The 11925-nt window shown below is 49.5% G+C and overlaps 1 long non-coding RNA gene across 1 annotated transcript; it reads left to right on the top strand.

Moving 5' to 3' along the window:
• The first annotated feature begins 4040 nt into the window (after nt 1-4040).
• On the top strand, nt 4041-10901 carry LOC125283035 (uncharacterized). Its single transcript, XR_007190563.2, has 6 exons — nt 4041-4310; nt 4720-4744; nt 5591-6893; nt 7487-7566; nt 9309-9397; nt 9979-10901. It is a non-coding gene; the product is annotated as an uncharacterized LOC125283035 (long non-coding RNA).
• The last annotated feature ends 1024 nt before the right edge of the window (nt 10902-11925 follow it).

The following is an 11925-nucleotide window of genomic DNA, read 5'->3' as shown; positions in this document are numbered from 1 at the left end:
GTTGGATGCTTAACTGAGAGAGCCCGCTCTGCGCTCCAGTAGCTCAGCTCTGTTTATCACCGAATTGTATCGCATCGTAAGGGTGTATTGCCGGTTGTTTCTCTGTTCACCTAGTGAAGGACAGCTTAGTCGCCTCTAGATTTGGTGTTCGTAAATCAAGCCGATAGAAGCACTCCTGGGCCGGTTTTCATGTGGACACATTTTTCAACTCAACTAGGTAAATACCTAGGAGCGAGATGGCTGGACGACACAGCAAGACTGTGTTTTGCTTTGTAAGACTTGATAGAATTCACCAGTCAAACCATCTGGGGCCGGCTCTTCCTTTCTGGGAAATAAGTATTAACTATTGGTTAAATGTCTTTGATACATGCCTGTTCACATCATCTATTTCCTTTCAGTGGGTTTTGGTAGTTTTGTGTCTTTGAAGGAATTGGCCTCTTTCCTTTCAGGAATCCTAGAATTTTTCCATGTATTCTTTAGAATCCTTTCAACGTGATGTCTCCTCCTTCATCTGATGTTAATGTGTGTCTTCCCTCTTTCTTCTTGGTTAGTCAGGCTAGAGCTTTATCCATTTTACTGATATTTACAAAGAACCAGCTTTTGTCTTGGTTTGGTTGATTTTGTCTGAGAGTTGTTTGTGTTCCATTTCATTGGTATCTGCAATCATATATATATTTTTCTCTTACTTGCTTTATATTACATGGCTCTTATTTGCCTTGTTTTCTAAGGAGGAAGCCTATTCACTTTGAATCTTTCTTACTTTCCAACACGATGACATTCAGTAGTATAAATTCTCCCAAGCACTGCCTTTGCATATATTTCCGTCAACGTATATTTTCATTTCGTTTAGTTCAAAATCTTTTCAAGCTTCTCTTGAAACTTCCTCTTTGACCATTTTTTAAATCTCCAGCTATTTGGGGATTTCCCAAGATTTCTTGCTGTGGTTGAGCTCTAGTTTAATTTCATAGAGGTCTGAGAGCAGCTGTTGTATTGCTTCTACTCTGTGAGATGTGTTGGGGAGTGTTTTATGGCCCAGCATGTGGTCTCTTGCTGAATGTTCCAGGTGAGCTGGAGAAACAGTATATTCTGCTAGAGAGTCTGTGCTCCAGGAAACCTGGATTCCCTGTGTTCCCTTTCCTGTCTCCTCAGGGCCACGGTTTGTCCTGTGTCCTCCCCTCTCCATGGATCCCAGAGAGTGGTTGATTTTTCAGTGTCTTCAGGCTTTTTCTTGTTCGTAGGGTGGACAGTGATCGCCTCGATCCTTGCATGTGGAGCCCTCTGCTTTTGTCTTCATGTGCCTTCAACTCCCTTCTCCTGAAATGTGTCTTGACTTCAAGATATTTGGGCACACGCTGCTTCCATTCATATAACCAGGTCTCCAAAAACAGCCGAGAAGCCTGTGTCTAGATGTCAGCTTACGTAGCAAAACACACGTTTTCTTTGACATTTCACCTTTTACATAGGCTGTTATCCTAAGTTAGAGGTTTACAGAAATATCAGCCATATGCTTTCACTCAACGTGTTACCCTCCCAGAGGTATGGACTAGTGAAAATAGAGAATATATGTGTTTTTATATATATCCATTGAGTATCCAGCCTTTCACACACAATGACAGGCCAAGAAACCCATTGACAGAGATGGATAGATACGCATGTACATAGGGAGTTAGTAACATAGAGAAAAGAAAAGGTAACGTTTTGGGATGAAAAGAGACATATGAATTTCTGTATGTAGACAATTGCATCCTTGTGCACATGGAGCTCCAGCTTTAGAAAAGCACGAGCCTCTATTCATGTGGTTGTGAGGTAATGCACAGGCCAGGTCCCCTGAGTCTGCATCCAGCGCGCTGTGCAAAGGCGAAGCTCTGGTCGTTCGCATGACTGGGCAGCAGGTCTTAGCTCGAGGTGCTCACATGTAGGAGGAGGAACTCACACAAGGTGATAGAGTTTCACACGTTGTAGAACACGAGTATGTTATGTACATAAGCTCTCTCTCCCACCAGTAAACTGGTGTTCGTCGTGTTGGACCAGATAGCTGCCAGGTCAGGCAACTAATTCATTCTGGAAGCATCATGCACGTTATTTTGGGAAATGGCCACTTAGTGTGTCCTCAGGCAGTCAGCAAAAGCATTTCTGAGACCTTTATGTGACTCCTTAAACACCGGCTCTGGCTTAAGATAAAGGGGTCCTTTTTAGACAAAGCAGGTGTGTGTCATGGAAAAAGCACTGGCCTGGGAGCTTGGCCAGCAGAGTTTGACTGCAGCTCTGAGTTTTGTGAAGTTATGGCATCTCAGACGAGACATTTCACCTCCAAGGAACCTTCCTGAGCATTTCCACGGCATGCTTTACTTACACTAACCATTCAACCCTCACCACCAATGCAGTACTTTGCTTGCTAAGGGCACTCTTCAGATGGAGAAACTGAGGCACAGCGCTGAATGCGCCCAAGCACACAATCTCTTAAGTAGAAATGCCAAAATGTGAACCCAGATGGCTGGGCCCATGCTGCTACTCTGAGATACCGAACCGCACTTACCACACTGATGAGCGTAGCTCTGAGCCATGGGTTCAACAGAAACCATGCAGGATCTTTCCAAGGCCTGTGTATATATCTGAACTGCATGAGTCTACAGAGATCCCAAGTACGGTCTACCATTATGAGGTGGCCTCAGTGGTCACATGGAGGGCAGACTTGGGCACAGCCCTTAGTGTGAAAAGCACACAGAAGGTCCAAAATGTCTGTCCAGCTCACAGATTTTGAGATTGGGAGGCACGACATTGAAAAACCTGGGAAATCTCTCTCAGTGTTGGGTCACTTGTCAGCGGCTGGCCCCAAACGGGAATCAAGAGATAGTTTAGTGCTCTTTGATTGCGTGATCCCCCTGAGCCCCAGAAAGCCTCCAGTGCTGGCAATGACACACCCAAGCAACAAGGACAAATAAGAACTCAAAGTAACATTTGGTTACTAACCTAGAGCCCACTCTTTTTCCTGCACCTCTCTTACAGAGCTGGGGTAGAGGACGTCGGGAGGAAGCCAGGCCTCCCACTGTAAAGGGCCATCCCATTAGTGGACGACTACTGCTAGCAGGGAGAGCCACCTGACTCAGTGAACACATACATGAGACACACACTGGATGGGAAAATACCATAAGATTAATGGTGTTATTTTTATTTCATATTTTTAAGTTTTTGGACTATCTTCTGTCTTTAGGGTATCTTTATTTTTCATTATTATTATTTTTTAATGGAAGTTGAGTCGACACACCATATTCCATTAGTTTCAGGTGTACCTTTGCCTTCAATGGCAAAGCCAGGGCTCTGTTTCTCCCTTCTTTGCTGCTTCTCTTCTCTGCATCTCCTTCCATGAAGAAGGGGGCTCACCAATAGCCAACAGCAGGCTTTTCTTTTTTAAATTCAAATTAGGTAACATATACTGTATTAGTAGTTTCAGGGGTAGAACTTAGTGGTTCATCTGTTGAGATAACAGCCAGTTGTCATTCCATCAAGTGCCCTCCTTAAGGCCCATCACCCAATTACCCCATCCCCCCACTTCAGCAGCCCTCAGTGTGTTCTCTAGATATACGGGAATATTACTCAACTGTTGAAGGACTCAAATCTTGCCAGTGGCAAGTGCATGCTGTTAAACCAACCACATCCCTCACCAACCCCCCTTCACCAGCCCTCAGTTTGTAATATACACTGCAAATTACTCAACCATCAGAAGGAATCAAATCTTGCCATTGGCAACTGCATGCTGTTTAACCAACCACATCCATCTCCACTGTTCTGTCGTTCAAGTCAAGCAGAGCTCTCTGAGTCATTCATGAGATAGAGCACCAAGGGCGGGAAGGTACTCTGTGTCCTCTAGTCTGTCTCCCATTCGGCTGGCCAGTTGGAGGAGCTTTGTCCTGGCAGAACAAATGAAGAGACGTCGCTACGGGCAGAGGGAGGGGTGGGGCTCCCTCATGACACCACAGTGTGCAACCAGGTGACCTATTTGTAGACTAACTGACTCACATCGACCAGGTTGCCTTAAGCTAGAAAGGCAAAGGTCTGTTTCTCCTGTTTCCTCATCCTCTTGTTTGCTTTTCCTCACCCATCAAGGAGGATGGCCCAGCAGCAGCTCAGCCCATGCTTCTTAACCAGTCACTCCCATACAGTCTTGTCCCGTGTCCGTATCAACGGTGATCACACAGTAATTCCCGAGCAGGACCAACAATGGACTGACACTTACTCTGTGTCCTCTGGAGTCTACCAAGGGTGTAGTGGAGGAGCTTGGCAAGAAAGCCCTGCAGTCCAACACTTCCAGGGTAAGCTTGGCTGTCTTTGCCTGAGAAAGAAATGTTTCTTACTTGAGTGTCCTCTTTTCGAAGGGAGTTCAGCTATGACAACACGCCAGTGTAGTTTTAGATGTGACGTACCATTTTCTTGGGGCGTTGGGAGGGGAGGTTGTAAACTGTGTGGTAGGGGACCTTTTACTCCGAAGCGGTTTTTCCTCCCTGAATTAAGAGTTTTGTAATTGTGCTTCAGGGAATTTGAGAGATCCATCCCCCAGGAAAAGCTCATGCCTTTTCCACGGGCGCACTCTGTGCTTCCTTTCGGGGCCTTTGTCTTTCCTACTGTTTCTCATTCGGTTTCCAATAGTCACCAAGAGAACCAGTGATGACACAGTACACATGTGACCTGACCCTCATCGTGTGTTCTTTTCTGTAAATGCAGGTGGCCCCAGCACCATGTGGAAGTGGTACGTATTCTGGAATCAGTCTCTTGCTGAGGAAAAACTCTAGATGGTTAGGCAGGTGGGGGGATGTCCTCACTGTCCTCAGTCTGGAGAGCCGCCTGATTCCAGGTTCCTGGTAGCACTGAGGCTCGGGGGTGTGGGTAAAAGCAGCCTTCCAGGTGAGAAACTATGTCCATGTGTCTCCAGTCCTAGGAAGCCAATGCATTCCCCGTGGGTGGTGTGGGTGTGTGTGCATGAGGCTTGGGGGTTAGGTGTCTTGTGTAGTGTGACTGTGTGTGTGTGTGTGAGAGAGAGAGCAAGACAAAGACAAAGACAGAGACAAAGAGAGACAGAGACAGAGAGACAAAGACAGAGACAAAGGCCGAGAAAGAGAGAGAGAGAGACAGAGAGAGGGACAGAGAGAGAGAGAGAGAAATGTGTTTCTCCAGGAGATATGTCAGACAGATACTGCACGATATCACCCTTCTCCAAAGCCGTGTTATCACACTGCGCACTTTAGAGCCTTACTGCGGTGGGTGGCCCGGCAGGGGCACTTCAGTCCATGCGTGGTAACCAGCTGGCTCCATACACCCCAGCCTCGTGTCCATATCAAGCAACATTCCATGAATATTCTTGAGCAACAACAGGAATGTGCTGACGGGTACTCTGTGTCCTAGAGGCCTTGGAGGATGTGTTAGAACTCCTCAAGGAAGACAGTGGAGAAGGCACACCTCTCGCCATGGTGAGCTAGACGTTCTTTGTCTGAGGAACGGGTGTTGCTTTCTTGGTTTCCTTCCAGTCAAATTCAGATGAAAATCAGACAATGTACATTTGAGATTATACATATATCTCATACAATTTTCCTTTTAGGGAGAGCGTTGAGTGCCAACCGTTAGCTGATTCGAGAGAACATTTACCATTGGCGACACCAAACCTGGTTCTAAACGCTGTGGTAGGATCCTGTCCCTCAGCAGTAGTCACCGTCCTGAATGCACTGGACAGACACGTCCACCAGGATAAACAACTTCCTAAGGCATCCAGTTCACTTACTTTGGGGGCGTTGGGCTCAACCACTGTGTTCCATCTGGGTTCCTAAAGTCATTGAGGGAACTAAAGCTCAGGCAGACAGACAGTGTGTAGCAGGACCTGAGCCTCACGGTGTCCTCTTTTCCGTACCTGCAGGTGACCCCGGGAACCAGTGAAAGTGATACGTATTCCGAAATCAGCCTCTTCCTGAGACAAAACTCTAGATGGTAATGCAGGTGGGCATCCTTGCAATCCTCAGTCTGGCGAGCTGCCCTGATTGCGTTGTGGTGGTGTGAGGGACAGGAGATTTCCCAGGTGAAAAAGTGTGTCCACGAGTCTCCAGTCCTAGGAAGCCATTGCATTCCCTGTGTGTGGTGTGGGTGTGTGTGCATGAGGCTCGGGGTTGGGGTGTCTTTTGTGGCTCTATGTGGTGTGATTGTGAGTGTGTGTTTTAGTGTGGGAGACAGGGAGAGATGGACACAGAGAGAGGCGGAGAGGGAGAGGGAGAGATGGAAATCCGAGTGAGGGAGAGATTGCATATTTCTCCAGGAGGTGTATCCCACTGCCACTGCACAATGGCCATTGTCCACATTCTCAAAAAAAAAAAAAAGAAAAGAAAAAAAAAAAAAGAACAGAACAGAAAAGCAAAGAAAGGAAAAGACAAGACAAAGAAATGTCGTCACAGGGCACACATTAGAGCCCTGTTATCGCGAGAGGCCCAGCGGTGGAGTTCAGCCCATGTCTGGGAACCAAATGCCTCCATATGCTCTAACCCCATTCATAGTGAGCAATACTCCCCGAGTTATTCCTTTTTTTTTTTTTTAAGATTTTATTTGAGAGAGAGAGAGAGAGAGAGAGTGAGAGCACAAACAGGTGGGAGGGGCAGAGGGAGAGAGAAAAGCAGACCCTCGCTGAGCAGAAAGCCCCATGCGGGACTTGATCCCAGGACCCTGAGGTCCTAACTTGAGCTGAAGGCAGATGGTTCACCGACGGAGCCACCCAGGCCCCGTCCCCACATCATTCTTGAGCAGCACCACCAATACGCTGGCAGGTACTCTGTGTCCTTCTAGGTGTGCCTGAGCATGGTGCAGTTTGGCCATGGCTCTTTCGGAATGCTACAGACAAGGAGGGCTTGCCTCCTGCCAAGGTGAGCTTGCCTGTCTTTCCCCCAGGAACAAATGTTGCTTTCTGGGTTTCTTTCCAATCAAATTCAGATGAAAATCAGACAGTATACTCTGTGTTGGCGAATTGAACATAATACTAAAACAAAATTCATTTTCCTAATGTCAACTGCTTGTATATGGAAATGAAATTATTTTTATATACAGATTTTATGTAAAAAGCTATATATACTTTTGAGATTATACACATGTAATTTCCCTGGTAGGGAGAGCGTTGAGTGGTTGTCTCTTGCCAACCGTTAGCTGATTCGAGGGGACGTTTACCATTGGTGACACCAAACCTGGTTCTAAACGCTGTGGTAGGATCCTGTCCCTCAGCAACACTTTCTCCTGCTTGGATGAAGCATTTTGTAGTCACCATCCTGAATGCACTGGACAGACACGTCCCCCAGGAAAAACAACTTCCTAAGGCATCCAGTTCACTTACTTTGGGGGCGTTGGGCTCAACCACTGTGTTCCATCTGGGTTCCTAAAGTCATTGAGGGAACTAAAGCTCAGGCAGACAGACAGTGTGTAGCAGGACCTGAGCCTCACGGTGTCCTCTTTTCTGTACCTGCAGGTGACCCCGGGAACCAGTGAAAGTGATACGTATTCCGAAATCAGCTTCTTCCTGAGACAAAACTCTAGATGGTAATGCAGGTGGGACATCGTTTGAATCCTCAGTCTGGCAAGCCGCCCTGATTGCGTTGTGGGGGTTGGGGGACAGGAGATTTCCCAGGTGAAAAAGTGTGTCCACAAGTCTCCAGTCCTAGGAAGCCATTGTATTCCCTGTGTGTGGTGTGGGTGTGTGTGCATGAGGCTTGGAGTTGGGGTGTCATTTGTGGCTCTATGTGGTGTGATTGTGAGTGTGTGTTTTTGTGTGAGAGACAGGGAGAGACAGACACAGACAGAGAGAGGTGGAGAGGGAGAGATGGAAAGAGCGAGAGAGAGATTGCATATTTCTCCAGGAGGTGTATCCCACTGCCACTGCACAATGGCCATTGTCCACATTTTAAAAAGAAAGAAAGAAAGAAAGAAAGAAAGAAAGAAAGGAAGGAAGGAAGGAAGGAAGGAAGGAAAAGACGAGACAAAGAAGTGTCGTCACAGGGCACACATTATAGCCCTGTTATCGCGGGAGGCCCAGTGGTGGCTAGGTTCAGCCCATGCCTGGGAACCAAATGCCCCCATATGCTCTAACCCCATTCATAGCGAGCAATATACTCCCCGAGTCATTCTGCAGCAGAGGTGAGGTGAGAGGCACATCCTGGAGCACATTTCTCTCTTCTCCTCACCACATCCCTGATACTGGGACCAGAATAAGACCTGCACTTGGCTCCGTGGGAGAGAGGCCCGGGTGCAGCGGCCCGGAGACCCTCCCCAGCTGGCAGGAATTCTAGAGGCCTGTGTGAAGGCTGCTGGGTTGGCTGCACACACTGGCTCTCACTGTCCCACTGAGCTGGTCTCCTGGGACTGACCGGGCCCAGGACGGAGGCTCTGGGAAGCGGGGCCAGGGTCTTTGCTCCTGTCAGATCCCACTGCTCCAGCCACAGAGAGATGGGCCTGGTCCCCACTTCGTGGTCACGGCCCACCCTCGGACCTTCCATCCATCTGCTCGGGGCCTCGCCAGTCCTTCCAGGTCTCAGGGTCTTTGGTGAACACTGCAGGTACTGGTGTTTATGTGGCCACACCGGCTGGAGAATGCCCGTCCCCCCACTGACAGACTAGGGAAATTCGGACAAGTACCATTACCTCTACTGTCACATTCATCTCCTCTCCGGGCTAGGACACTTACGGGCTGTCATCAATAGGAAGTGTGTCTCAAGTGCCCAAGATGAGCCCAGGCATGGGGCAGTCACTTGATTGCCCAGTTGATGGTCACTCTCATGGCCCAGCATCACCCCAGGCCCGTGGCAGCCGCCTCCATGTTAGCTGCATTGGCTCATTGATCAACGGATTGACTAGGGAGCGTGTCAGTAAACCCATGATCGCTCCTCCACTGTTCCCATTGCAGAGAACAGTCTGGTTGTTGGAGATGACAGGAGAAGGGAAATAAGAAATTAATGATTCAGGGAGAGAGGAGGGAGGGTAGCAGGAGGGAGCAGAGAAAGGTAGGAAATCATGGGGACAGAAAGTCATGGGCACCACCGTGGCTGCCTCTTGAAAGAATGGGCTGACAGGCACTGCTTCCTGGTCCCAGTTATGAAATCTGAGGGCTGGGAAGGGCCCAGAGACCCTGGACGCCTTCCTCATCAGTGAGGTAAAGGGCTCATGGCCCCATGGGTGGTGAGGTGGGGGGACTGCGGAGCTGAGGGCAGCATTGAGTTTTGGGGTCGGGGACATAATCCCAGGGGCAGTGGCCTGAGTCCTCACTTCACCCTGATTGTCCCGTTTCCTTTCCCAAGACCAGGCCACGACAATGCCCACCGTCGTCCGTAAGGAAGACAACTTCACAGATTGCGAAGACTCGGATGCATAGATTTACCATCCGCATGTAATTTATTTCCTCTTTCATTTTTATACTCTTTTTTTTTTTGGTAAAGATTTATTTATTTTGGGAGAGACTGAGATGGCACGAGTGGGGGAGGGACAGAGGCGGAGAGAGGGAGACCCCAAAGCAGAATCCCCACTGAGGGCAGAGCCTGACGTTGGACTTGACCCCAGGACCCAGAGATCATGACCTGAGCCGAAATCAGGAGTCACATGCTTAACCGCCTTCGCCACCCAGGCACCGGTCTCCTCTCTCTTACTGATAAGGTCCTTTTTGTAGCTTTGGCCAATTTCCTCTTTCCTGCTTTTTATGATGCTCCTCCCAGAGGACCTGGGCTCCTCCGGGCGCTTGATGTTCTTGGATTTTCAAATCTATCATCTCTCTCTTCAGCCCTGTCATTTTGGGGGCTCAAGGCACGAGATGCACAAATGTTCTATTTCTACCAACTGTCACCAGCTTTCTTGGGAATCCTCTAACCCTAACCCCTCTCCTCTTCCAGAAAAAATGTCTGATGCTCACGTGTACATTCATCACAATTGAATTCTTGTTCCCCAGACTTCACCAACGATGATTTGGCTTTTCAGGGCCTACTCCAGGCAACCCGATTGGAGCAAAAGCATTCATTTGAGAAGCATCTTCGGAAAGGAGGAAGCCCAATGGGCAGCACATTTTGGATGCTACGTTGAGGCCTCCAAAAGAAATTCTCAATCAAACCTCAAGCCCTCGTGGTCATTTGGGTCATTAGGAAACTCCAGTATACTTATTTTTCCCGAGAGTGGGTCTGGCTGAACAGTTTCAAGAACGAAGCAGATGTTTCCTGCCTGGGTTATCTAGAAAAACCTATGTACCTAAACTGTGCTTATATCCATGGCCACTAGTGTATCAATTCATGGCCGAAGGAGCCCCATGGGAAAGGTTTGTCGTGTCCCTTCTGCTCTGTGGTCACTCAGAAGAATGAGATCAAGACACAGGGTCAGTTGGGGGAGCTGGTGTCCAAGATCAGGGATCTGGAGTCCTGGGTTCTGGGACGCACGTCCAGGGACAAGAGGAAGGAACTGGGCCCTGCTAAGTGAGCTGCTGAAACAGAGTCCAACCCAACCTTCCAGTCCAGAAACTATCCTGTGGGCAAGGGAGGTCCAGGGGAAGGCAGGGAAGCTCCTCTCTTGCAGAGCTCCCACTGGGGAAGTTAATGTACGTAACTCCGGCGAGAAAGGCCAAGTCCCGCCCTCTGGGCCTGTGAGGAGCGGGAGTCTGATGACAGAGGCTGAGAGTGGGGACCCTGCCCCCACCCCACCTGCAGTACGACCCATCCTGACATCGGCACAATGGACAGAGACCTGAAACTGCCCCCCCTTTTCCTTGCTCACATTCCTTCTTCCTCACTCGTCATCAAACCCTGCCTGTGGCTTTCAGGTAAAAGCCAGTCGCCTCATGTTAGCGTCATTACTCTTGTGCCTTTATGTATTCCCGCAAGAAGAGACGGAAGACACTGCTCTTTCAACTATAATACAAGTTGTATTTGTTTTATTTTTTTACAAAGTGGAAAGTGAAATGTGCGCAATTTCTAATCCTAACTGCTTAACATATTCTGAATTTGCACTGCATGGAATTTTCTTCCCATCTGAGTGCTCTGTTTGGTTCTCACGTACACGAGTCATCTCCAGAGCCTGAGAAAAGCTGCCGCGAGGTGACCCAAGCCCTCCACACGTCTCCCCAGAGGCAAGAAAGGAAACTAACTTGTCCAAATTCCTCTCCTCTGCCAGGGGGGTGACAGGGGCTGTGCAGCAGGTGCGGCCCCACCAACACCCGTGCCTGCCAGCGTTTGCCCCGAGAGCCAAGTCCTGGAAGGACTGGGGAGGCCCCGGGCAGGCCTGAGGGGAGGACCCAGGGTGGGCCGTGACCACGAGGTGGGGAGCGGGCCCATCACTGTGCGGCTGGAGCGGCAGGTTTGACAGGAGCAGGGACTCCGGCTCTGGTGCTCAGAGCCTCGGTCCTGGGCCTGGCCGGTCCCAGGAGCCCAGTGGGACCATGAGAGCCATTGTGTGCAGCCAACCCAGCAGCCTTCACACAGGCCTCCAGAATTCCCGCCAGCCGGGGAGGGTCTCCGGGCCGCTGCACCCGGGCCTCTCTCCCACGGAGCCAAGCGCAGGTTTTATTCTTTTTTTTTTTTAAAGATTTTATTTATTCAACAGAGATAGAGACAGCCAGCGAGAGAGGGAACACAAGCAGGGGGAGTGGGCGAGGAAGAAGCAGGCTCATAGCGGAAGAGCCTGATGTGGGGCTCGATCCCGGATCACCGGGATCACACCCTGAGCTGAAGGCAGACGCTTAACCGCTGTGCCACCCAGGCGCCCCCGCAGGTTTTATTCTGATCCCAGGACCGGAGATGTGGGTGAGGAGAGGAGGAGAGAGAGGTGCTCCAGGGCATGCCTCCCACCTCACTTCTGCAGCAGGACCCGGGAGTAGTGCAGGAGCCCCACAGGGAACATTCTCTGTGCCACCCTCCCTGGCAGCGCCCTTTCCCCCAGGGC

This window comes from Ursus arctos, unplaced genomic scaffold (assembly GCF_023065955.2).
Source record: "Ursus arctos isolate Adak ecotype North America unplaced genomic scaffold, UrsArc2.0 scaffold_34, whole genome shotgun sequence".
Lineage (NCBI taxonomy): Eukaryota > Metazoa > Chordata > Mammalia > Carnivora > Ursidae > Ursus > Ursus arctos.
Note: the sequence above shows the minus strand (reverse complement) of the source record. Positions and strands in the feature narration are given on the sequence as shown.